The sequence below is a fragment of the Pantherophis guttatus genome, chromosome 9 (assembly GCF_059756535.1).
Source record: "Pantherophis guttatus breed Tessera chromosome 9, ASM5975653v1, whole genome shotgun sequence".
In the NCBI taxonomy this organism is placed as follows: domain Eukaryota; kingdom Metazoa; phylum Chordata; class Lepidosauria; order Squamata; family Colubridae; genus Pantherophis; species Pantherophis guttatus.
Genome location: NC_142071.1, coordinates 30527526 through 30554569, shown reverse-complemented (window position 1 = coordinate 30554569; position 27044 = coordinate 30527526). Strand labels below are relative to the sequence as shown.

The 27044-nt window shown below is 44.2% G+C and overlaps 1 long non-coding RNA gene across 1 annotated transcript; it reads right to left on the bottom strand.

Annotated features, from left to right (window-relative positions):
* Positions 1–18904: 18904 nt before the first annotated feature.
* LOC132712665 (uncharacterized) lies at positions 18905–20869 on the bottom strand. Its single transcript, XR_009623330.2, has 2 exons — positions 20503–20869; positions 18905–19671 (listed from the first exon to the last, which is right to left on the bottom strand). It is a non-coding gene; the product is annotated as an uncharacterized LOC132712665 (long non-coding RNA).
* Between the last annotated feature and the right edge of the window lie 6175 nt (positions 20870–27044).

Below are 27044 nucleotides of genomic sequence, written 5' to 3'. Positions count from 1 at the left end.
ATAAATATCTCAGGGAGCCTCTGTGTCTGCACAAGGTGGAATGCAACATTCAGACTAATGCACCACCTCACAGTCTCGGTGGTGCAGTGGTTAGAGTGCAGCACCGCAGGCAACTTCAGCTGACTGCTAGCTGCAGTTCGGCAGTTCGAATCTCACCAGGCTCAAGGTTGACTCAGCTTTCCATCCTTCCGAGGTGGGTAAAATGAGGACCCAGATTGTTGGGGGGCAAGAGACTGACTCTGTAAAATCGCTTAGAGGAGACTGTAAAAAGCACTATGAAGCGGTATATAAGTCTAAGTGCTATTGCTATTGCTAAGAGTTGGAGTTTCTCTTCCCCCCTTGTAGTTTTGGCACCCTGGAGCATGGACCTGCCCTCGGGTTACCAGGTTTACACCTCCCCCACCTTCCTGCCCCCACTCCCAGCAGTAGTAGCTGCTCTGCAACAGAGTAGTAACCATGCTGGGGAGATGGGAGCTCCTGGAACCTGGTTTGAGAAGGGATGAATGAAGGCACGCCGTGTCTGGTTCATCAAGACCCATTAGACCCAGTATTGAATTTCCTGCAATGCCCGACGGAAGGAGAAAGCTTAATTATTTTCAGGATGGCCCAATCATTTCAGCCTCTATCTCCTAAAGGATCCCACGGCACCTCCTGCCTAATTCGATTGGAATGGATTTTACCTGTCATTTCTAATGCTCTTTTTGTCCTTGGCCCTGGGATTTATCTTCCTCCGTTCCTTTCTTCCTTCCTCCCTCTTTGGTTTCCCTGCATAAAAAGAAAATATCTTATGATAAGGTAATGGGGGTGACGACTGCTCTCCCACAAGGAAGCCCTGCCATGGGTTGTCACTTTAAAAATGATGGATCAAGCTGGCAAGAGCCAAGAAAATTAATGTTCCTGTGGCCTTTGTCAGAAATAAAATTCCTCCCAAAGTTTCTTCTGTAACCAGAAGTCTCTTACTAGTCAGCCCATTCATTGACATCTTGTTTTGATATCACAAAATACCCCCTTTTGTAGCTCCACCAGCCAAAAAGGGCCGTAGCAGTAGGGTTCTGAGTTCCAACATGAAATCCTGGTTGTAGTTATGATTGTCTGGAGAAAAAGGATAAATTCTGTCCTTATCTGGGGAGGATAACATAGGATGGACTCATGTTGGCCATCCTGAGTTCCTTGGAGGAATTAGATAGACCCTACAGAAGAGAAACGTCCCCTTCAATCAGTGGTGGGTTCCAAATTTTTTTACTACTGGTTCTGTGGGTGGGGCTTGGTGGGCGTGGTATGGCTTGGTGGGCATGGCAGGGGAAGGATACTGTAAAATCTCCATTCCCACCCACTCCAGGGGAAGGATACTGTAAAATCTCCATTCCCTTCCCACTCCAAGGGAAGGTTACTGCAAAATCCCCATTTCCTCCTGATCAACTTGGACTTGGAAGGCAGAGAATAGATGGTGACGGGGCCAGTCAGAATTTTTACTACCGGTTCTCCGAACTACTCAAAATTTCCGCTACCGGTTCTCCAAAACTGGTCAGAACCTGCTGAAAACCCACTTCTGCCTTCAATGTTCTCACCTGTCATCCCTGGAGGCCATCTTGTTCTTTGGATCTTCAGGCCTGCCACATTTACTACTGTGGGAAACTGGGAGGGGGGATTTTATGGAACATGGGTGATATGTAGTCATAATAACATTCCTTTCTCTGAGAGCCAAGGACATTCGGCCTGCACCTGGAGTGGTGTGACTGGGAGGCACCTCCAGCTGGGATGGTGCTTTGATTGGACCATGTGATGGACATGTGAGTGCTGGGCAGGGACTTGGACTCTCCTTTGGGTGAGGAAAACCTGGAAGCTTTCAGATTCGGGTTTTCCCAGATGTTGCCAATATGACATCTCTAATAAAATTGAACTTTGAGGAACTTTTAGCCTCGGAGTCTTCTTTCGTTGGGGGTCTTACTTGGAATCCTGACACCACCATTGCTTCTTCGTGTAATTGCTGGATGAGCAGAAAATCGATGCCTAGACTCCATCTTTGGTTAAGAATTTTGGTGGGTTTTCTTTCAGGACACAAGAGGGAATCTGATCAATCAGTCCTTCATGCTTTGTGATTTCTGCATCTTTCCAAAGCTTGGTGAGATGAGGGAGGGGGAGAGAACGAAAGCTGGAAGAGTGCTAGATTGTGTGACCTCCTACGGTGACTTTGTCTTCCCCGGAGCAAACTCCTCCTGATTCATGAGTTATCAAAGAAAACCTTTCAGCCTTTCTCGTTCAGTTGTATTTAAGGAAGATGTAATTTGGGGTGGGACAGATTGTGAGAGGGGGGCAGCGAAGAGATAGAAGCGGAAAAGGCTCAAAGCAGAATATATATGACCCAGGGAGTCAACTGAGGAAAGAGAAAGTCAGGCGAGGAACCTAGAGAAATAAAATAACTGATATTTTGCTCCTTAAGTGGCACTTTGTCCACAGGATTTTTTTTTTAACCAGATGAGTTTTTTGCTTGCAGCAACAACAACATATTCGAGTTCCTAGAAGCTCAGAATAAAGAAATACACAAACAAATTGGACATTAGAATAGTCATCGCCGCTTAGGAGAAATCTGCCCTCTTTAAAGATGTGAAATTAATTCCCAGTGGAAGCATCTGTTTTCTTCCTAGGTGAAAAGGCCATCGGCTCTTCCCTCTGGACATCCCTGCTTAGCTAAAAGGTCTTCTCCTACCTCATCCGTCTTCCTCTTAGGCCAACGGTGGTATTTTACAATCTCTTGCCACACAGTGATGGAAAACAATGATATAAATCTAACAATGTAAGCGGAACCTGAAAGAAACTGGAAGGACTTTGGGCTATTCTGTGTTTGGCAAGCAGCCAAGATGCTTCGGGACTACCCTGAATTATTCTTCTCCGTTTGCAAGGCTCCCTTCTTGCCCTTTGAAGCCATCCCATAATGATAGGGTTGCCTAAAACATGTTGTGGACTACCCCTTGAAAATGGACTTCTGATGAGAAAAAGAAGGGGGAAAATTTGTGAGTCGGTGTCTCCACATGTTCGTTAACATTAGGCTTCAAGAGAATTGAAGGTAGGGTTAGGGTTACTCTGGGAGAAATGATGGCTCACTTTGAGATCAACCCAACCTCAAAGGGTTGGCTAAGCCTCCTAGGTATCCTTGTGTTGCGAGCATCTTTATTTTGCCTATGAAAAGAGGGTATCCACTGCCTTTCCTTTGTTATTTGCTCGGCTGAGAAGAGGCCCAATCTCCAGGGAAGCCCGGGCCATCGATGGAAACACGTTGATGCCATTGTGATCCTCAACTCCTAGAGACAAATTGAGACATTCTCTGTTAGTCTCCCAGCAATGTTCATCTTGGAAAAAGGTTGCCTTGGAAACCAACTTATCAAAGAGCCGTGATGCTCTCACAGAGCAGAGGAAAATTGTTTTCTGACAAGGGAGGTGGGGCACACAAGGAAGCACCAGGTACCCACAAAAAGAGCAAAGGCCCTGGGATTATTATTTTTTTTCCTGGGGGGAAAAACAAAGGCAAAAGTGTGGGTCCTCAGTCCTCCCCAATCTGGGACTCCAAGACTGTGAAATTCTTCAGGATTCTTCGCCAACCCGTATACCTACCGCAGTTGATATTCCTGTTGGAGCTTAGATTGCAATCCTTTCTCCTTCGGATCAAAAGCTACGTGACTGCTGGACAAGAACGAGATCTTCTCCGTTCCCTGGTGTAACTTCAAAGAACTGTAGAATTTCCTTCTTTTTGTTTGTTCCATCGTTCATTGCATCTCTTCTAGATCTGATGGCTATTCCCCAAATGTATGCAAAACTCACTTGCTGGGAACGAGGAACGATGCCTTCTGTCATTTCAGTAATTTTGGAAAACTAATTGGGAGTTGTCAAAGAAGGAGACTCAAGAAGAGCCAGGCAATTGATGGAGCCTGAGAGGAAGACATTGACCAAGGATTGTTGGGTCAATGTAGGGCATGGTCTAGCTTAGCGATGAGAACTTGGTTTCCATTCCTAAGTGGAATCCTTACAAACTCCTGACTAGCTGCTGGATAGACAACATTGAAACCCACAGACCATTGGCCTAAATCAGATCAGGCTTGGGATACTCCTGGATCACTCAAAATGTTGATCCATTGAGCTACTGGACAATCACTTAACTATGACCAAGCCGTGTGCTGCAGCTGCCAAAAAAAGCCAACACAGTTCTAGGCTGCATCGACCGACGGACAGAATGATGATCATGTGAAGTACTAATACCACTTTATGATGGATTGATTAGATGTCGCTTGGAATACTACATCCAGTTTTGGCTGCCATGATGTAAAAATGATATTGAGAGCGTAGAAAGAGTGCAGAGAAGAGCAACAAAGAGGATTAGGGAACTGGAGGATAAAACATATGAAGAATATCTCTAGTTTAGTGAAAAGAAGGACTAGAGGTGACATGAGAGCAGTCTTCCAATATCTCAGGGGTTGCCACAAAGAAGAGGGAGTCAACCTGTTCTCCAAAGCACCTGAAGGCAGGACAAGAAGCAACGGAAGGAAACTAACCAAGGAGAGAAGCAACCTAGAACGAAGGAGAAACTTCCTGACAGTGAGAACAATCAATCAGTGGAACGACTTGCCTCCAGAAGTTGTAAATGCTCCAACACTGGAAGTTTTTAAGAAGACGTTGGATAACCATTTGTCTGAAGTGGCGTAGGGTTTCCTGCCTAAGCAGGGGGTTGGACTAGAAGACCTCCAAGGTCCCTTCCAACTCTGTGATTGTTATTCTGGTAGCAGCTCCTCAAAGAAAACTTCCTGGTTCTGGATGGACACGAGCTCAGCCTCCTGCAAGGAGAAGCCAACTCTCTGGCTCGAAAGACTTTCAACCTCTCCCATCCCCGTTACGTGACGAAACAATGGCAGAGACTCCGAACATGTCCACAGTGTGCACCCTCCTGGCTGAACTGCGTCATGCAGAATGCATGTAACTCCTCGTTCGGAGCCTGCCTCCACAGCAGCTTCTGGAATGCAAGGGCTGCAACTCCATGGGTGGCTTTCGATGTTCAGAGCAAAAGCTGAGAATTGTGTGTGTGTGTGTGAGAGAGAGAGAGAGAGAGGGAGGGAGGGAGGGAGAGAGAGAGAGAGAAACAATGGAGTGGGGAGGGGAGGCAAAGAAAAAAAGGCAAGGAAGGAGATCAACTTTGTCTCTCCCCCTCGCACTAAAAGCCTCTCCTGCTGCAGCCAACAATCTGCTGTAAGTCGCTTGGATGGTAGCCGGATGCCTTTCATGCATAATTTATGTCTCCTCTGCGGCATTTCCCTGGCAGGGCTGGCGCTGAAAAGTTAATAAGAGAAATGGCTCTTCAGTTCACTGCCAACTGTTGGGATGGGGAGGGGGGCCTAAAAGGGTTCAGGGTGGGATCCTCTGGGCAAACTCTCTCCTTTCCCTCCCTCCCCCACTTCCTTGCAGTTCCTTCTGCAGCTTAAGAGGGCTTCCTACTGCATCTCTGCCCTCTGGTAGGCTGGGGCCTTTGCCCAACTCCAGGTTTAGAAGCAAAGAGGGGAACCGTCCCCACCTGGACTCCTTTCTCCAACTAGGCAAGGAAGAAAACGGGCACCGGGAGGGAAGGGAAGTTAACTTTTAGCGTTCAATGTTTTAACATTTTATATTCTCGTTTTTTACGATGTTGTAAGCCACTCGGAGTTGCTTGATCGTGAGATAGGTGGCACATAAATAAAAAGCGAGGAGGGAGGGGAAGGGAGGAGAGAAAGAGGAACGGAAGAGAGGGGAGGGGAGAAGAGGAGAAGAAGAGGAGAGGAGAAGGGAGGCAAAAGAAGGAGAGGAGAAGAGAAGGGAGGAGAGGAGGGGAGGAGACAAGAGGAGAGGAGGAGAGGAGGAGAGGAGGGGAGAGGAGAGGAGAGGAGGGGAGGGGAGGGGAGGGGAGGGGAAGCGAGGAGAGGAGAGGAGAGGAGAGGAGAGGAGAGGACCAAGGACTCCAACAGAGGAAGGAGAGGAGAGGAGAGGAGGGGAGGGGAGGGGAGGGGAGGAGAAGAGAAGAGAAGAGAAGAGAAGAGAAGAGAAGAGAAGAGAAGAGAAGAGAAGAGAAGAGAAGAGAAGAGAAGAGAAGAGAAGAGAAGAGAAGAGAAGAGAAAAAATTATTTCAGCCAGAAACTCTATCTTGGCTTGTCTGAGGTTTCCGTGGAAGCTATCAAGCTAAGTCTCTCTAGTTTGCAAGGCCAACCCAACTGCCACAGGAACTCAGCTGGAAGTGAGCAGTATTTTTTATCAGTGTCTTCCTAATTAATCCAATTCCTTGGGGTGGGGGGGGTGGGGGGAAGCTTTGTTCTTGCAAAATATTGCACTGCATAATCAAAGGCCAAAGAGGAGAGGAGGTACCAACCCCAGGACTGTTGAAAGAAAGGGGGGGGGGAAACCCCATGGAAAGCTATTCTCCGTTGCTGCACCCGATGACACCGATTGTAAGATGTAGGACAGGCACAAGAATTTCTTCACGTCATACGTAATTAACCGGTGGAATTCATTACCATAAAATGGGATGTGGCTGCTAACTTGGAAGGCTTTTGAAGAGGATTAGATAGAGTCCTGGAAGACAGGTCGAGCAAGGCAATCAGGCATGAGGACTCAATATTATCTCCGGATTAGGAGCAACCCACCTCCACGCACTACTTCCAGAGGAACAACATTGGGAGAAAGGGAGAGAGAGAGATTTCCATTTTATTTTATTTTAAAACAGCCCATCTCTCTCCCTCCCTCTTTCTTTCTCTCCTTCCCTCCCTCCCTCTTTCTCTCCCTCCCTCTTTCTTTCTCTCCTTCCCTCCCTCCCTTTCTCTCCCTTCCTCTTCCTCTCCCTCCCTGTCTGCTCCCTCCCTCCCTTTCTCTCCCTCCATCTCTCCCTCCCTCCCTCTCTCCCTTCCTCTTCCTCTCCCTCCCTCTCTGCTCCCTCCCTCCCTTTCTCTCCCTCTTTCTCTCCCTCCCTCTCTCCCTTCCTCTTCCTCTCCCTCCCTCTCTGCTCCCTCCCTCCCTTTCTCTCCCTCCATCTCTCCCTCCCTCCCTCTCTCCCTTCCTCTTCCTCTCCCTCCCTCTCTGCTCCCTCCCTCTTTCTCTCCCTTTCTCTCCCTCTTTCTCTCCCTCCCTTTCTCCCCCTCCCTTTCCCTCTCCCTCCCTCTCCCTCTCTCCCTCCCTCTCCATCTCTCCCTCCCTCTCTCTCTCTCCCTCGCGCTCTCTCCCTCTCTCTCCAGCTTCTTCACTTCTGTATGAGAAGTGAAATGTTTTCAAAGAAAAAAAAGCAAGAAAGTCCAGTTGCCTTTTGGAAAAGCAGTTTTGGGACAACCATGATCATGATTGAGGAGAGGAGAGGGAGAGGAAAGGGGAAGGGGAGGAGAGAAGAGGAGGGGAAAAGAGCGGAGGAGAGGGAGAGGAAAAGGGAAGGGGAAGGGAAGGAAAGGAAAGGGAAAGGAGATTGGAGGGAGAGGGAAGGGGAGGAGAGAAGAGGAAGGGAGGGGAGGAGAGGGAGAGGAAAAGGAAAGGGAAAGGAGAGGAGAGAGGAGAGGAGAGAAGAGGAAGGGAGAGGAAGAACAGAAGGGAAAGGGAGGAGAGGGAGAGGAAAAGGGAAGGGGAAGGAAAGAGAAAGGAGAGGAGAGAGGAGAGGAGAGGAAGGGAGAGGAAGAACAGAAGGGAAAGGGAGGAGAGGGAGAGGAAAAGGGAAGGGGAAGGAAAGGGAAAGGAGAGGAGAGAGGAGAGGAGAGAAGAGGAGGGGAGAGGAAGAACTGAAGAGGGGGAAAGGAAAGGAAGATGGACTAAGATGTCATTGAGCTGAGCCAGAGAAGCAACACTTCAGTTTTTTATCTTTCATTGCAGCATTAAAGTTGGCCTAACCTGCAATATGATAGCTCAGCCCAAAAATGAGAACGATTTTCCTGTCGGGGTGGGAGTATTAAGGATGTGACAATTTCCGAACGGGGCCTAGCTTTATTCTGTTCCCGCTTCCTGGCACCCTTTTTAATGAGTCCAGGGGCAGAAAGGTCCAGAAGAAGAGAGGTTAGCTAACTATTCCAAACAAGGAGCTCAATTAGCACTTTGCTAAGTGAACCTTCGGGTTTTTTGCATTCATTTAGACCATCACAAGAGGTTGATTTCCCAGGGATCGCATTTCCTAAACCAGAACCCTTTGCTGTGTCCTTTAAAATCCAAGGAGAAGATTGCATGCGTTAATGTGCAGACACACCTGCCTGGAAAAAAAAAAGAGAATAATTTTAGGGGAGCCTAACGTGATTTATGCGTTTGCCGTTCTTTTCACTCGCTTGGTTTAATCATGCGATCGTCCTGCCTAATGTTTTAAGTTAATTGCACTCTTTTTGTTTTGGTGCTCTTCTTTAACCGAAGAGCCATTTCTGTTTTGGCTGTTTCCATGGGGATCTTCCTACCCAAAAGAATGTGTATATTTGCGCTTCATTTCAAAACGTTGCTTTCTCACCTAGACTCATGAAATTAATTTTTGAGGGGTTGCAAGAAAAAAATGGATGTAACATTTTCAATGCCTTTATTACAGAGGTTCTAAAGCACTTTAATTCACCAGAAAAGAAACTCACCAAAGGAGGCTGCTTCAATAAATATTAAAAATGCATGGCAGGGACGCTATTTTTATTAGACGATTCCCGCTGGAAGACAATTCGCTTTTGTAGGGACCACGTGGTTTTTCAAGAGACAAAACTGTGTGGTATATTGTCCGGTGATGGGGTAGAAGGACGTGATGCAAATGTCCTTTTAAAACTCAACAGATGTTGAGACGATGCTTCATTCATGGATGTTCTGAAGATATCAGTAGAAAACCAGGATCTGGGAGATATAAGAATGGTTACTAAGCCTTAGATCAGTGTTTCTTAATCTTGGACGTTTGAAGATGTCTGGACTTCAACTCCCAGAATTCCCCAGCCATCCATACTTTTTTTTTTTAATTTGATTTATATGCCCCCCTTCTCCGGAGACTCAGAGCGGCTTACAATGCGTTAAGCAATAGCCTTCATACTTTTGTATATTTATACAAAGTCAGCTTATTGCCCCCACAATCTGGGTCCTCAATTCACCTACCTTAGAAAGGATGGAAGGCTGAGTCAACCTTGAGCCTTGGCGAGATTCGAACCTGCAGTAATTGCAGGCAGCTGGTGTTAAATTACAATGCATTAGTCTGCTGAACCATCAGGCCCTTTTACTGACTGGGAAATTCTAGGAGCTGAAGTCCACACATCTTCCAGAGGCCAAGGTTGAGAAACACTGCCCTAAATACATTCCTAGGTAAAGGGAAAGGTTCCCCTCGCACATATGTGCTAGTCGTTCCTGACTCTAGGGGGCGGTGCTCATCTCCGTTTCAAAGCCGAAGAGCCAGCGCTGTCTGAAGAAGATGTCACCGTGGTCATGTGGCCGGCATGACTCAATGCCAAAGGCGCACAGAACGCTGTTCCCTTCCCACCAAAGGTGGTCCCTATTTTTCTACTTGCATTTTTTACCTGCTTTCGAACTGCTAGGTTGTGCAGAAGCTGGGACAAGTCATGGGAGCTCACCCCGTTATGCGGCACTAGGGATTCGAACCGCTGAACTGCCCACCTTTCGATCGACAAGCTCAGCATCTTAGCCACTGAGCCACCACATCCCTATACATTCCTACTAGGGGCTTATTATAGTACAGCCACATCTACTCACAGTTTGTTTTAAAGGGGAAGCAGTGGTTTTCCTAAGATCGTTGTACCACTGGGTATAATAAATCCATCATCCACGACTGAAAGGCCTTCACATTCAGCTCCATGTGTGACTTGAAGAAAGTTGTGAGGAGGAGAAAGTTTTTTGGGGGAAGGAGAGACAAATCCAGGGGGAGAAGGGGAGGGAGGACACCTCACCCAGGACCCCTAGAAACACCCTATATTCAAAAAAAAGAGGGGGGTCAAAATTTTGAATCGGAGATTCAACGAAAAGCCAAAACCAAAGGACTGAATTATAAAGGAGGCTTCCAAATTCAGCTTCCCAAGGCTGGGAGGTGATTTTTTTTAATTTTATCGCAATTAAAGTTTCCCCCGATGGACAGGAAGGAGAGATATCATAACGTCCAACAAGCACCCCACTTACCCCTTGGTTCCCCTTAGGCTGCCTGGATGCTGCTGTTGCAAAGTGTAGGAAGTTAGCACCCACCCCTCTCCTAGAAGAATGAAATATTTTGGGAAATATTAAAAAGGCAGAATATTATATTTCCCTGGATGAGAAATGGAGAAACATGTTTTAAAGACCAAGCAGCTTCCTGCCTCCCCCCAACCTTTGTCAATGGGCCATTAAGGCCTCAGCCAAGCTCACTCATTTCCCCCCACCTTTGTCAATGGACCATCATCTGCAACACAATAGGACCCATAAGCAACAGAAACTCCCCACATGGCACCTGGGAAAATTACATCAGCCAGCAAGGCTGGCTAAATCCCCCACCCTCTGGGAGTCTGACAACCAATCAGGATACTCTTCCTGTGCCCCAGGAAGTTCAAAGCTCAGAGAGGGCATAAAACTAAGGCACACTCAGCATCTCGCCCCTTTTTCGGCTCAGGAACTCAAACCATGTGACTCCTGTCCACCATTAAACCATCTTTCCAAGCAGTCTCCATGTTTCCAGCGTCTTTTTCCCCACTTGGAACTGAACCCAGATGGACATTTCTTCCAACAAAGGTTTAAACACAATCTTCCCCCCTCCCTTTCCCAAAAGAAACAACCCACCTTCACCCACTGTTCAGAAATCGGAGGTAGAGAACATGAACTCACTACAGGATGGTGAACAATAGCCTGAATATCCCCTTACAAGGCTCTTTTGACCAGATTCGAAGAACAAGCAAATTCTACTCTGAGAAGGGTTTACGTCATCCGCCTCTCCGGCAATCAAGCTGGCAGGAAGAAACCAGGCGAGAGAAAGGCTCAAACTACGTTATTTGCAGGAGAGATGATGATGATTCTGATCTCTCTGCCATCAGCCCAGGTCTGGGTCCTTTTCTTTGGGCAAACTTAGCTGCTATCAGTGGCAACACCACAATTCTTTGTAGTCTTGTAGGACTTGGGAAGGGGGAGAGGCTTCTTGCTTTGATGCTTGTGATGTCTTCTTCCTCCAGCTCTGTTTCCCAGGGAGGAGTAAACTGGGTGAGCCAGAGAGAGAAGAGAGAGAGAGAGTAGAACATAGAATCACAGGTCTGGGGAGATTCTCAGTCAACCAGGTCATGGTTTCCTCCCAAAATTGATTTTTTTCAAAAGGCAACTGGACTTCGTTTTTCCTTGAAGACAAGGAGAAGCTTCTTGGATGAGAAGCAAAATGTAGTACCTTGCTCCATAGCAGTAACTGTGAGAGGGATCTTGGAGTCCTAGTGGATAATCGTTTAGATATGAGCCAGCCGTGTGCAGCAGCTGCCAAAAAAGCCAACACAGTTCTAGGCTGCATAAACAGAGGGATAGAATCAAAATCACGTGAAGTGTTGATACCACTTTATAAGGCCTTGGTAAGGCCACACTTGGAATACTGCATCCAGTTTTGGTCGCCACGATGTAAAAAAGATGTGGAGACTCTAGAAAGAGTGCAGAGAAGAGCAACAAAGATGATTAGGGGACTGGAGGCTAAAACATATGAAGAATGGTTGCAGGAACTGGGTATGTTTGATGAAAAGAAGGACTAGACTAGAGGTGACATGATAGCAGTCTTCCAATATCTCAGGGGCTGCCCCAAAGAAGAGAGAGTCAAGCTATTCTCCAAAGCACCTGAGGGTAGAACAAGAAGCAATGGGTGGAAACTCATCAAGGAGATAAACAGCTTAGAACTAAGGAGAAATTTCCTGACAGAACAATTAATCGGTGGAACAACTTGCCTCCAGAAGTTGTAAATGCTCCAACACTGGAAGTTTTTAAGAAGATGTTGGACAACCATTTGTCTGAAGTGGTGTAGGATTTCCTGCCTAAGCAAGGGGTTGGACTAGAAGACCTCAAAAGTCCCTCCCAACTCTGTTATTCTATTCTATTCTTCAAGGGAAACCTTCTGAAGAATTGCCTTTGTGATAGAATCATAGGGTTGGAAGAGACTTCAGAGATCTTTTAGTTGTCCAAAACAACTAAACAACTTTTGGACTGAAAGGTTGGCTGAGGGATTCTGGTAGTTGAAGTCCAAAAGTCTTAAAGTTGCCAAGTCTGGAGAGCCCTGTTCTAAACCAATTCCTTACTGCAGCCACCTGGAATTATAACTTGGCCATGGAGAGGCCCTCCTTCCTACTCAGCAGGCGCAGGATGGATGGGGAGATGGTAACAAGATAAAGCCAAGGCTCCTTTCTTAGGGGGTCCTCCATGTCCAGAAGGAAACAAAACCACCCTTGTCTTCCCAGAGTGAGCAGGAAGGTAATGCCCACGATATCTCTCGCATGACTTCCGTCCAAAGAAAGTACAGTTATTCCTTGGGGCATCAGCTTCAGGCAGTGGTCTTCCTTCCTCATGTAAATTGCCCTCATATTTTATTTTTCTCCTCCTCCTGCTGAAATACTACAAGACTCGGGTCTGCCTCTGCTTTTACGAACCTTGCAGATTGATTTTCCAGCGATATCTCCCCGACTCCACGATCAGAGTTCATTGATATAAATTATAGAGTGATTTATTTCATGGGTTGCTTTGAGCAATATAAATTCCACAACTTCGGTGCAATTTATCGTCAAACTTCCTATAAATCCTGGGGGAGGAGTGTGGGGGGAGGGCAGTGGGGGATTGCACGGAGGATGCAAACCCCAAAGAAGCTGGCGGGGTTCGGGGTGGAAGGGAGAAAAGCCACGATACAGAGAGAGAACCGAGGAAGGAAGACGGGAACGAGAAATCGTTCGTCTTTGTAAAAGAAAACACGATCCCATTTTCTTTGAAGCAACGATTGCAGAAGACTCTGGAGATTACAACTGCAAAGGAATCAAATAAATAGACAACTACAGAAGCAAATCGCAAAGATTATTCAGCCAGAATTATTCTTTTACTCCTCTGCAGATGTATTCTTGTAGGAACGGATGGAAACTAACCAAGGAGAGAAGCAACCTAGAACTAAGGAGGAATTTTCTGACAGTGAGAACCATTAATCAGTGGAACGACTTGCCTCCTGAAGTTGTGAATGCTCCAACACTGGAAGTTTTTAAAGAAGAGATTGGACAACCATTGGACTGAAATGGTAAAAGTCTGTAGAGATTCTCCATCATCCAGGTCACAGTTGTCCCCAAGATGCTTTCTTTCAAGAGGCAACTGGACTTTCTTGTTTTTTCTTTGAAGGCGTTTCGCTTTTCATCCAAGATGAGTCTTCAGCTCTGACCGGATGGTGGGGAATGGAAGGATTGATATTCCTTGCAGACAACTAGTCAGTTGCATCCTTCCATATGTATACTGCACAAATCAAAAAGAGGGCTGGGAAAATATTTACAGACCCCTCGCATCCAGGACATAAAATTGTTTCAACTCCTTCCCTCAAAACGACGCTCTGCACACCAGAACAACTAGACATAAGGACAGCTTTTTCCCGAACGCCATCACTCTACTAAACAAATAATTCCCTCAACACCATCAAACTAGTTACTAAGTCTGCACTACTATTAATCTTCTCATCGTTCCCACCACCCATCTCCTCCCACTTACGAGTGTATGACTGTAATTTTGTTGCTTGTATCCTTACAATTTATATTGATATTGTTTCCCGATTGCTTATTTGTACCCTATGACTATCATTGAGTGTTGTACCTTATGATTCTTGATGAACATATCCTTTCTTTTATGTACACTAAGAGTGTATGCACCAAGACAAATTCCTTGTGTGTCCAATCACACTTGGCCAATAAAGAATTCTGTTCTATTCTATTCTATTCTATTCTATTCTATTCTATTCTATTCTATTCTATTCTATTCTATTCTACCTTAGAGGGTCATTGAAGCACTTGGGGGTTTATCTGTGTCCTCAGGGTCACCCGAGTAATGCTTCTGGTTCCTGTAGTCTGCAATTTTTTTAGTCTGTAGTCTGAAATGGTAGAAGGTCTCCCGCTTGAGCAGAGGGTTGGACTAGAAGGCCTCTAAAGTCCCTTCCAACTCTGTTACTGTGTTATTCTGAATTAGGCTCACAGCCAGAAGATGTGTCTGTGTGTGCAAAGGAGTGGTCCCTGTAGCTTCATTGCTATTGGGAGTAAAATATTCAAGCAAGTGAAACGTTTTGGTAAAATTAGGTGAAATGCATCCTGTTTTATGCCATGCACCTAAAAAGCTGTAGTGGGAGGCAAGGGCTTAGGTTGCGATCCTAGCTGCCATCTTTTCCTTTGCTGATCCCGTCCAGTTAATGTGGAAAGACAAGAGGAAGTCGACTCTTGATAATAGCATTAAGTTTTTCTTCTGTTCCAAAGAGAAGAAGACAATGAATAAGAAAGCATCCAGAAGAAAGAAAGAAAGAAAAAAACCTCATGGTAGAAAGCTCTGCCCAAAGGGGTTTATATTTATTTATTTATTAAATGCATACGCTGTTCATCTCACTAGCGAGCACTAGCGGGCAGCTTATGGGGTCATAAATAATATATACAATTAAAAAGTTAAGAAATATTAAAACGTTAAGCATTAAAACGAGACCATTAACAACAAAGCAGACGAAAGGATCGAAGCGTGCATGGATGGAGGTGGGGTTTTATCTAATCTACTAGCGATCTCCAGAATGGGACACCCCCACGGGGAAGTTGGGGGGACAAGATCTAGGAATTGGGGGACAAGATCCAGAAAAGACTTTTAACCTCGCCAGATTCCAACCTTGTCAGGTACAGGCAAGTCCAGGGCAGAAGGAGGAATAAACCCTACGATGGAAAACAAACCCCAAAGGAGAAAGTGATGGGGTCCAGCCAGCCACGATGGGAGGACAAGGGGCTCCAAGAGAATTCGAAGGGCTAAACTTTGAAAGACTTGCGTTCGTAACTTACGACGGATGCTGGTCTGGGAAAACGGTTTCATTACCTTCTCACAAGGCTATTGATCAAAACTGACAATGACACAGTGCGGCGAAATGTAGAAACGTTTTTTTTGGAAGCGTGGAGGGGGAGCAGGAGTTGCATTTCCCCTGTCATAAAAACAAAGTGTAATCGTTTTTTATGTCGGGGGTCTTCTCCAGCTCTAGAATTCTGCCCCCCAAGAACATCTTTTGCGCTCACCGAATGTTCAAACTGGAGTTGTGAAATGCGGCAAGATCGGATTCCGTTGATCTAATTTGGACAGATAACTTGATACAGGAACTGGCCTTGTTTGGCTCGGATGCCTGGATCAATCCAAACTCAATCATCGGATTCATTAAAACCCCACTGGGTTTGGTAAACCGATTCGGTTCCTGAAATCCATCCAATTGCCCATTTGATTTCCAAATTAAAAGCCGGCCCTCCTCTAATTCCTGTTACTTAGGCTATTACTAGCCTTAAAACAATTGCAGTGGCTCACCTATAAAACCTGAGGAGATAAGAGAGATGGAAATATTGAAACTGCACCCAATAAATTCAGTCATTCCCTTCCTCCCTTCCTTTTTTCCATCTTTCCTTTTTCCTATTTCCTTTTCCTCTTTCCTTCCTTCCGCCTTCTTCCTCCCTCCCTCCCTAAGCCTTCATCTTCCTTTCCTTTCTTCCTTTTCCCTCCCTTTCTTTCCTCCTCTTCTTCCCCTCCCTGCCCTTCCTTTTCCATCCTTCCTCCCTCCCTCCCTCCCTCAGCCTTCCTCCCTAAGCCTTCATCTTCCTTTCCTTCCCTTCCCTTTCCTTCTTTCCAAAGCAGTGTCATCCCAAAGAATGAATAATAGCCGACAGCTTGCTAAACGCTATGAATAACCTCCCTCTCGTTATTTTAATACAAATTTGATGTGTAATTAATCCTGGGTCTTCACACGCACACACTTGATTAATTGCACACAGGTGTCGTGACATGCATTGGAAGTGCAGTTGTGTTCATTTACTCAGCAGTTCCATCTTCGTCTGGGAGAGGTCAGCAAGCAGGATAAGAATTAGCTAAAACCACATTCTTCCTGGGTGATCCTTGAGTGATGGAACAGCCAATCAAAGAGGGGAAAACACCTCTTCCTGGATAGTATTCCATCAGCAAGAGAGAATAGGAGGAGGGATTTGAGGATACCGGTGGCCAAGGGCTGTTCTGTTCTGAGGGATCTCAAAGTCAAAGAATCAAGATCATGTAAAGTGTTAATACCACTTTATAAGGCCTTGCTAAGGCCACACTTGGAATCTTGCATTCAGTTTTGGTCACCACAATGTAAAAAAGACGTGGAGACTCTAGAAAGAGTGCAAAGAAAAGCAACGAAGATGATTAGGGGACTGGAGGCTAAAACATATGAAGAACGGTTGCAGGAACTGGGTATGTTTGATGAAAAGAAGGACTAGACTAGAGGTGACATGATAGCAGTCTTCCAGTATCTCAGCGGCTGCCCCAAAGAAGGGTCAACCTATTTTCCAAAGCACCAGAAGGCAGGACAAGAAGCCATGGGTGGAAACTAAGCAAGGAGAGAAGCAACCTAGAACTAAGGAGAAATTTCCTGACAGTTAGGACAATTAATCAATGGAACAGCTTTCCTCCAGAAGTTGTGAATGCTCCAACATTGGAGGTTTTTAAGAAGAGATTTGATAACTATTTGTCTGAAATGGCATAGGGTTTCCTGCCTAAGCAGGGGGTTGGACTAGAAGACCTCCAAGGTCCCTTCCAACTCTTGTTATTCTATTCTAAAGTCTTGGAGAAGCTCCCCACCAGGAACTATTTAGGGCCAAGTTAGGATAGAAATAATTCTTGCAGTCATCAAAAAGTCCATCTCTTCCCTTTATTCCCATGTTAACCAATATCTATGCAGAATCTCAACCATCCAGGTCATGGTTCTCCCAAAAGTGCTTTTCCCAAAAAAATCCACAACTGGACTTTCTTGCGGGTTTTTTTTTTCCCTTTGAAAATGTTTCTCATCTCATCCAAGAAGTTTCTTCAGAACTATGTTAACCAACGGTGTGTGTGCATCCTTGTATCTTCCCATCTTTCACCCAATCCATTGCTTTTACAGAATTAAAGAGTATCTAACCCACCCACCGCACACCAAAAAAAGAGATTTACTGATTCCGGCAGAACGAGGGATCAGTAAGACAAGACTAGGAACGGTCTGTGCCAACCACTTAGCTGCACCCAAAGACAGGACCATAAAAACTGAGACGGCCCACGTGAGATGGGTGCTGACTGGCAGCCGAGCGACTCCAGAGCTTGCTTGAGTCATGGAGGGGAATTCTACGCTGACTCTGATCCCAGCTGTGAATGTTTCTTTTCTTCTTCTTCTTTTTTTTTTTCCCCCAATTTGATTTCCACCAGTGGCAGTTCAGCAGACATGCAAACCTGAGATGCCTTCAAGGAAAAATACATTTCAGTCCCGAAGTTCAACTATTTGCATAACTCCCATCCTGGGGAAAAGTAGGGCCTTGTGATAAAGCTACTCGTCATTCTCTCGCTTATTATCAACTTCTTCTGGGCCGCGAGGCAGAAATGTTCTTAGGGCTTGCCTTGGTGAAACAGACACTCCTACCTGCAATAAACAGTTTTGAGTGGAAAGAATGAAGTCAGTTGTACTAGCATTTCCAGAGCTGTGGTTTTCTGTTCTGGGTTTTCTTTGTGGGTCTCTCTCTCTCTTTCCCTCTCCCTCTCCCTCTCCCTCTCTCTCTCTCTCTCTCTCTCTCTCTCTGGGTTTCACTGTCTCTTTCTTTCTCTCTCTCTTTCTCTCTGTGTGTCTCTCTCTGTGTCTCTGTTTCTCTCTCTCTCTCTGTTTCTCTGTCTCTCTTTCTCTCTGTGTGTTTCTTTCTGTGTGTCTCTGTCTCCCTGTCTCTCTCTCTTCCTCAGCAGGCTCAGTGATGTTTTAACAGCTGCATCACAAGAGTGGGTTGCCATGGCAATGGACCAGCATCCCTGCAGCCCAGCCTACTTGGCATCCTCAACCCATTCTAGGGCATCAGAGAACCAGGCAGGTTCCTGCCTCCGTTGGTGCTTGTTAAGGGACCATTACCAAGCAAGCTGTGACAATAGACAGGTCATCAACCTACTCCGATTGGGAACTATGGATGATTCATCATCAGGTTTGCAAATCAAGATCTCAAGGATCAGCCCTCCAATTATACATCCTTCCTCCCATTTCTACCCCACCCTTCAGTTTGATCCTCAGGTTTTCCTTCATCGAACTGCTGTTGCCATGGCTGCAGATCTTCATTGACAACAAGGCTGAACTGGTCAAAAGGAAAAACTAATGTTCTAGATGTCAGGTTTCGATGTCGACCTCTGACACTAGAGGTGATTCCCCATGAGTTGGCCTCCTTAAAAAAAAAAAAGCATGGAGTTCAAACAAAGCAACTGATCTCCTGGTGATCACTTGAGTACCACCATGCCTTTTCTTGGCAACACTTCCGAGCTCATCCCTTCCTTGATCTTTTTCAAGGAGCCAACTGGTTGCTTCCGAGAAAGCTAAGCAGAAACTGATCGAGTTAGAGCAGGAGGGGATCCCAGAGCAATGAGTTGGACTGGGAAGTTTAAAAAAAAAAAGTTAAATACTGTAGGTCAAAAAAGCGACAGTTAGAATATTTTGGACATGTGATGCGACACCCGGAAAAATACGGCACACTTCACTTAATCCTCCAGGGAAAGATGGAAGGCAAACGAGATCCAGGCAGAAGAAGAAGAAGAACATAATGGCTTCAAAATCTAAGGGACTGGTTTGGACAAAACTCAGCCGCACTTTTTCATGCGTCTGTTGATAAAAATAGGATCGCCAACAACGTCCGATGATGGATATGGCACAAGAAGAAGAAATAAGTCAAGGACGAAAGACTTCCATATTGTTCCAAGAAAATTGAATGGATTTGTTCCTTTTTATTCTAAATAGCCGCCTTATGTTGAAAGCTGTGGATTTAGGACTGGGTATCTCTTGTGTCTCCTCAAAAGCCGAACACAGCTGGGCCTGGTTTCTACTTAGGTGGGAAACTATCAGAAAATTCCACAAATGTAGCTGTTACAGAGACTCCCCCAGAACTAACCGTTCAACTAATTTCTAGTTATTTCAATGGCGTTTTCACTCACATTGTTTTCCTTTTTTTGAAGCCTTGCAGTTGTCTAGCGTGTGTATGGTATGGGTTTATTATTTTGCATGTTATTGGTAGATTTTTATTTCCTGCACTTTTTTAGTATTGTGAACAGCCCAGACAGCTTCAACTATCAAGTGGTTTTGGAATTTTAATCAATTCAAGACATAAATCCGTAATAAATAAAGGAGACTAGGCTGGGAAGTCAAGATCGCATCCAGAAGAAAACAAAGACAAACAGCTTCCATCTTCTTAGTTAAGGAGATGGTTGGCCATCCAGCTCAGTAGGAGTCAAGGTTGACTTGAAGGAGGAGTATCTTCTTCAGATTCTTGAACAATTTCTCTTCCAAACTCCATGTCGTTGTGAGTGTAAACATTCCACTATCAAGTGTCATTGTTGACACAACAGACTTGTCAACCAAATTATAGCTCACGTCAGTATTTCTGATAGTATCGTGTAAGAAGCTCCATATTTTAGCAACAAGGATCCCTTCTGGGATTGATTCATTAACTTGTTGAAAGTCTTCAAGCTTTGTTCCTAGAATCAATCAGAAATAAAGTAAGCTGGGGGTGGGGGAGGCAGAGGGAACCCAAATACACCTTCAAACGCACAACATTTTTGAAACTGTGCTCTACCAATATCTCTTTCGGCATTCTGCTGGGATACCTTTTGCTTTTTCACTGATGGGAGTAAAAAATTTCAGATTTGAAAAAGAGTCGCGCTGCAAAATTTAACGCAAGGGATTTGTGTTGTGATTGGCATTGTGCTTCCCCAAACCGATGTCTGCATTCTCCCTCCCCTTCGACCAGCGTTTTTCAAACCTGACAACTTTAAGATTTCAAGTCCCAGAATTCTGGACGTTGATTGCAGTGGTGAAATCCAAAAAAATTTACTACCGGTTTTGTGGGCGTGGCTTGGTGGGCGTGGCAGGGGAAGGATACTGCAAAATTCCCATTCCCTCCCCACTCCAGGGGAAGGATACTGCAAAATCTCCATTTCCACCCCACTTTGGGGCCAGCCAAAGGTGGTATTTGCCGGTTCTCTGAACTACTCAAAATTTCCGCTACCAGTTCTCCAGAACCTGTCAGAACCTGCTGGATTTCACCCCTGGTTGATTGAGAGCCACACATCTTAAAATTGCCAAGTTTGGAAAAACTCTGCCCTAAAAGATTAAAATCGCATTGCAGTCAACTGAATGTCCAGCAGATGGCAAAGAAAACAGCAGAAGGAAATGAAGTTGGCCCAGATGCTTCAGAAAATTTCGAGCAGATTTTCCTGTGGTAATTAGGTGCCCTCACAAATCGCTTCACAAACCAACAGAAACACACTGACACAACATCTATTCCCTCCACCACCCCTTCGTCATACCCTCTTCTTCCAGCTCATGAATCTGTATCTCCACCAGTTGATCTTCTGGTCTTCTGTTGTCCTTCTCTGGTTGACTTTGAAGTTCTGGAATGAACTTTGACAATGGAATGGAAGTTAGTCCATAGATAGAGACCCTACATGGAGGACAACCTCTTGGGTTGAAGCATTGTGCTTTCTTATCCTGACCCATTTTAGAAAACACGTGTGGAATATGAGTCATACTGCTCTGTTGTAGGTAACTGGGAGTATCTTCTCAGCATTTCCATCTTGTGAGGTCTTTGATGCTTTCTGAGCTTGGTTGTTTTCCTGTAGACATTTCGTTACCCAGCTAGGTAATGTCATCAATGCTGATGGTGTTAGTAGTTTGGTAATGAAATGTGGGGAAGGAAACATTCAAGCTCAGAGAGCACCAAGGACCCAATGGTTCAACCCTTGAATTACAAATACTCTCTTCTGTTGGTACAACCATCTTGTTTATGGCACAGCCCATGAAGTTTCAAACTTAAAAAAGAAATCATTAAAAAAAACCGTGTGTTCTGTCGTTGGAAGAAGTTTAAAAACTCCATACTCAGGTTCATCTTGGCTAATGGCAAGCACTGCTATAACTCACCGAAGAGCTATTGCTAGGGGAGGACAACAGATAAAACTTAGCAACAATAAATCAATAATACGACTAGGATGTGGAATAAAAGTCCTACAATTACGTACATTAGGGAATTTGACAAATGCATACACCCTTGGGATTTCCTGGTGCATCTATCTTTTCTTTTTTTTCCCCCCACCTTTCAAAATTACCCAGTTCTAATTTAATGAAGCAGATGAATCTTCGGATTCACGTCCTCCAGATCGGATGGAGTAGAACAGGAAAAATTTTAACAAAAGAATTCTAATTCAGATGCAGATGGGAGTGTTTTTAACCTGAATTGTTCGGCCCCAAAAATAGTGTTGGAAATAAAAGAGAATTGATGAGGGGAACACGATTGCTTCTCCTTCTGGGGGGAATTCTTCCATTGCTCTTTTTTCTAATCGTTAATTAAGACGATTATTGTCAGTGGGTTGGGCACCTCTCTGACAGGATCTGCAAAGCAGGTTCTAAATATGCTCATCAATTAGAAGCACAGCCATCATCGCAAAGGGATAATGGGTGAATTTATTTCTCCTTTGGAATAATGTTGCCATTATCTCTCCTTTAAAGACTCCATTTGGCGCATGGGATCCTTCCTCCTCCTCCTCCTCCTCTTTCCCCCCACCCACTCTATACTGAGATTCAGCATGGCATCAGCTGGCACAAGGCTGGCATCGAGTCCTTGACTTGGAAAGTAAAGAAGGACCCTGTAAAGGTTCAGAGGAAACTAACATCTGAACTTGATATGGGCCTTCTCTGTGCATCCTGAGCCAATGTATTTTTTCATTCTTCATTGCCTTTCTTGACTTATTGTTTAGTGTGCCAACTCAGGAAGCTCAAACTGCCCAAGGAGCTGCTGATCCAGTTCCTCAGAGGAATTATTGAGTCTGTCATCTGCACCTCTATAACTGTCTGGTTTGGTTCTGCAACCCAACAAGACGGACACAGACTTCAGAGGATCATTAGAACTGCAGAAAAAACAATGGCTACCAACCTGCCTTCCATGGAGGACCTGTATACTGCACGAGTCAAAAAGAAGGCTGGGAAAATATTTCCAGACCCCTCGCATCCTGGACATAAATTGTTTCAACTCCTACCCTCAAAACGACGCTATAAATTCTGCACATCAGAACAACTAGACACAAGGACAGTTTTTTCCCGAACGCCATCACTCTGCTAAACAAATAATTCCCTCAACAATGTCAAACTATTTACTAAGTCTACACTACTATTAATCTTCTCATTGTTCCCACCACCCATCTCCTCCCACTTACGACTGTATGACTGTAACCTTATTGTTGGTATCATTACGATTTACCGATATATTGATATTGTTTCCTGATTGCTTATTTGTACCCTATGCCTATCATTAAGTGTTGTACCTTATGATTCTTGAGGAACATATCTTTTCTTTTATGTACACTGAGAGCCTAAGCACCAAGGACAAATTCCTTGTGTGTCCAATCACACTTGGCCAATAAAGAATTCTATTCTGTTCTGTTCTGTTCTGAATTCTATTATATTTTATTCTACTCTAGTGTGTGGTGAGTACACCTCAGAAGGAAACATATGAACACAATCCACACAATTATATACGACACTTCTAGGGGGATATGGCAGTGGTCTGATAAGTGGATGCCCAATTCAACTACCCAGATGATTGCCTGAGGCGTTGCTTCATGCAGATTTCCTAGGGAATCAAGAGAACGCAGGTCTGGGCAATTTTGCACAATATGTTTAACAGTCTTCCGCAGTCGTGACATAAGCCTAAGATTGAAAATCAGGCTTGTCAGATGTTACATCCTTTCTATCCTGCTCCACGGAGTGGAGAGTTGGTCTCTGACAGAAAGTCACTTGAAGAGACTAGAAGCGTTTGAAAATGGATTTACAGGCGGCTGTTACGTATAAGCTGGGTTGACAAAATCAGAAACGAGGAGGTGATTAGCCGCCTGGGGAAAGCCAAGGGAAATCATTAAAGCCATTAAAAAGCGAAAGTTAGAATATTTCAGATATGGGATGCAACACCCGGGAAAATGCGGCATGCTTCACTTAACCCTCCGGGGAAAGATTGAAGGGAAATGAGGTCCAGGCAGAAGAAGAATATCATGGCTTCAAAATCTAAGGGACAAAGCTCAGCAGCACTTTTTTGTGCAGCTGTTGATAAAAAGAGCCTTGGTAGTACAGTGGTCTAAAGCACGCTGTTATTAAGAACAGCTGCCTGCAATTACTGCAGGTTCGAATCTCCCCAAGGCTCAAGGTTGACTCAGCCTTCCATCCTTTCTAAGGTAGGTAAATTGAGGACCCAGTTTGTGGGGGCAATAAGCTGACTTTGTATAAATATACAAAAGGATGAAGGCTATTGCTTAAAGCACTGTAAGCCGCCCTGAGTTTCCGGAGAAGGGCGGCATATAAATCAAATTAAAAAAAAAAAAAAAGGATTGCCAGCGTCCGATGACGGCTAAGGCACAAGAAGAAGATGTTTAATAGTTTGTATTTCAGCACCACAATTGCAACCAGGAGGACCTTTCCATCCCCACTGATAAAGGGGAAAGGCACTTCTTCCAGTCTCACATCTAATTCTGTTCGGTTTCATCCAGACAGAGCGAGGCAGGTTAAAGCCAGGGGAGTTTGGTAGAAGGATCAGTAATGGCCAGACCACAAGGAGGCCTAATGAAAGTGAGGGTTTGGGGGGTGTTCGGGGGGGAGGGGAGTGTTCGAAAAGATCACAGCTGAGACTGCCCAATGAAAAACCGTCTTCTTTTACGCGTGATGCACATGTGAAGCATGGATAAAGAGACGAGGCTACGACTTCCGGTTTCCTTGTCTTCGGCGACGGCGGCGCTCTTTGAAGCTCCGCCAGCCCCGCCGCCTGTAGAGCCGCTTCGCGATCGAGAAGCGGCTCGAAAACTTCAAAATCCTGAGGATTGTTGGAGGAGAGATAGCAGGGCACAGGTCGAGCCCCTGTAACCCCCCAGGGAATCGTTTCTGGGGAGGAAACAGGCGCGGCTCCCTTCCAACCTGCTGAGACACCGGGCGGCGTGGGACGATTCTGCTTCTGCAGAACAAGCCGGCTGCAGGAAACTTAAAGCGAAAGAACTAGCTTTAATAAACAGCGAAACTACCTGAATCCTGAAATTTGGAAACGCAAGTATTAGCACTTTGTTGACTTTTCAATCTGAGAAAATGCAAATGAGTGAAAGTGCTTTGAAAAAACATGGCGCCTAGCTTCAGAGTTAACGAGCCAGCGAGTGTGGATTGGTGAAGTTACTTTGTTTTGCTACAAAGTTTCCAAGTTGCTACTAAGCTGCCTCGCTTGTTATAAGAGAAATAACTGGGAAATTTTTTCCCTTTTCAATATTGGACTTTGCTTTATTTTAACCCTTGTTTGATCAAATCTGGGGGACTTTTTTAGAAGTCTTTGTGCAGGAGGGAAAGGAAAAGGAACCTCCCTCTTTAGAAAAACTAGATCACGAGCCAGGATGGCTTCAAAGAAGCAGGAAGGGAAGGCATTAGGGGGGGGATCCCCCACACACAAACAGCAAACGCAACTTCCCCCTGCTCAACAGTTACAAACTCAGAAAAAAGAATTTGATGTGGCAGATTTAAAAGAATTTATTTCTAAAACTTTGGATGATAAATTTCAAGAATCACAACAGGAACTTCAAAAATCACATCAGGAATTTTTGCAGGAAATTAATGAAGTTAAAGACATGGTGAAACAGAATCAAATTATGGTGACCAAAAAAATATCAGAAGTGGCGTCTGGCCTGGCAGATTTTATTGGGAAAGTTGATTTTAAAGTTGAAGAATTTAAATCAGAAGTTAATGTTAGGATGAAAGACAATGATTATAAAATTGATGAAGTTGACAATAAAATGCAGAGAATTGAAGATGAGATTGTTATGATACAATTCCGGGCGATGGAATTTGCCATACGGCTTCGGGGAATTCGAGAGGAGGAAAGACAGGACTTGAGACAAGTTTGCTCTGAAGCCCTGGCTAAGATTTTACAAGTTAATCCTGATTTGGTATTTCATAAAATAGATAAAATTTACAGAGTGAACTCTTGGGTGGCCAGGCAAAGACAATTACCCAGAGATGTGGTCATATACTTTACTGAGAGAGAAATTAGAAATGATATCCTGCAAAAATCTTTTCACACTTCTATACAAGTGGGGGGCTCACGGCTTGTAATTTTTAAAGAGTTACCTCCTAAAATGCTGAAAGCTAGAAAAGAATTTGGTTTTCTTGTTAAGGAATTGAAAAATTTACAGATACCCTTCCGGTGGGATGCACCAGCTGGGGTAATTTTCAGATATAAGGGAGAAGGATATCGGTTGAATACCGTGGAGAAGGCGCAACACTTTTACAGTACTATTCTTATGGAAAGAACACCATCTCCACGTACATCTACAGTTCTGGAGATTAAGGAGAGTGAAGAGAGGCAATTGAAAGAACAGTCTAAGCAGGAATTAGAAAACGTGCAAGGTGCAGAAGGAGGTATTCTGAGTGAGCCATCGCTGGATTCTTCTCCAATTTTGGATTTGATTCAGTTGACTGAAGTTAAAGATCAACGTATAACTAGAGCTCAATCCAAGCTACTTAAACAGAAGCAACAACAACAACAGGAAAGACAAGACAAGAAGGCAGTTAAGAGCACTGCACAAGAGATTGGCGCTATGGGAGGAGCGAGATCGAAGCTCGCGGATGAACTTCAAGCATATTGCTCCGCGCTCCAGAAAGAGGCTAATGACCTTTAAGTGTTTATCTTGGAATGTCAATGGGTTGAATTCAGCACAGAAAAGGAAAAAATTATTTACATATTTGAAACAATTTAATAATGATATAATATGTTTACAAGAAACGCATATTACAACTCAAGATCAAAAATATTTGATAAACTCAAAACTAGGAGCACATTATATATCTTCAACTTCGCAGAAAAAGAATGGTGTGGTTATTTATGTAAATAAAAAATTAACAGCAAAAGTTATAGAAGTAGATCAAGATGGTAGATTTGTAGCAATTGAATTGTTTACAGCAAATGGTCAAATTCTTTTGATTGGAATTTATGCTCCCAACCAACAACAGGATTATTTTTACAAGATGTTACATACTAAAATATTGCAATGGGACTACAGATCTATTTTAATTATGGGAGATTGGAATGGAGTAATTGATTCTAAATTAGATAAAAAGAGCTTGGCAAAGTCTAGAATTAGATTACCACAGACCTTTTTTGATATGAAAGAAGATATGGAACTAAAAGATGTTTGGAGAATACATAACCCAAATGAATTGGATTACACTTTTTTTTCTGATAGACATAGATCTTTTTCTAGGATTGATTTTATCTTGTTGTCAAATGATCTACTTGTTAAGACAAAAAGAACAAAGATTTTTCCAAGAATTTTGACTGATCATAGTCCTGTATGGATAGAAATCGAGATGGATAAGGTTGAGAGACGTTCTTGGAGATTAAATGAGAACCTGTTTAGATATGAAAAAAATATAATAGAACTTAAAAAGCATTTGAAAGAATTTTTTGAAATAAATTTGAATAAAGGTACCCCAGTTGAAATTGTTTGGGATGCAAGTAAAGCTTATATGAGAGGGGTACTTATCTACATGAATTCTAAACATAGACTGTTCCGACAAAAGAAAAGATCTGAGTTGGAAATGGAAATAAAGAATAAAGAACAGTTACTTATTAAAAACCCAACAGATGAAAGAATACGAAGTGCTATAAAACTTTTGAAAGACCAATTCCAAATGCTTATGGCGGAACAAGTTGCAACAAGTTTACAATACGCGAAGCATAATACATTTTGCAATGCTAATAAACCGGGCAGATGGTTGGCTTACACATTGAGGAAAAAACAAAGTATACGGACTATTGATAGTATTGATATTGGAG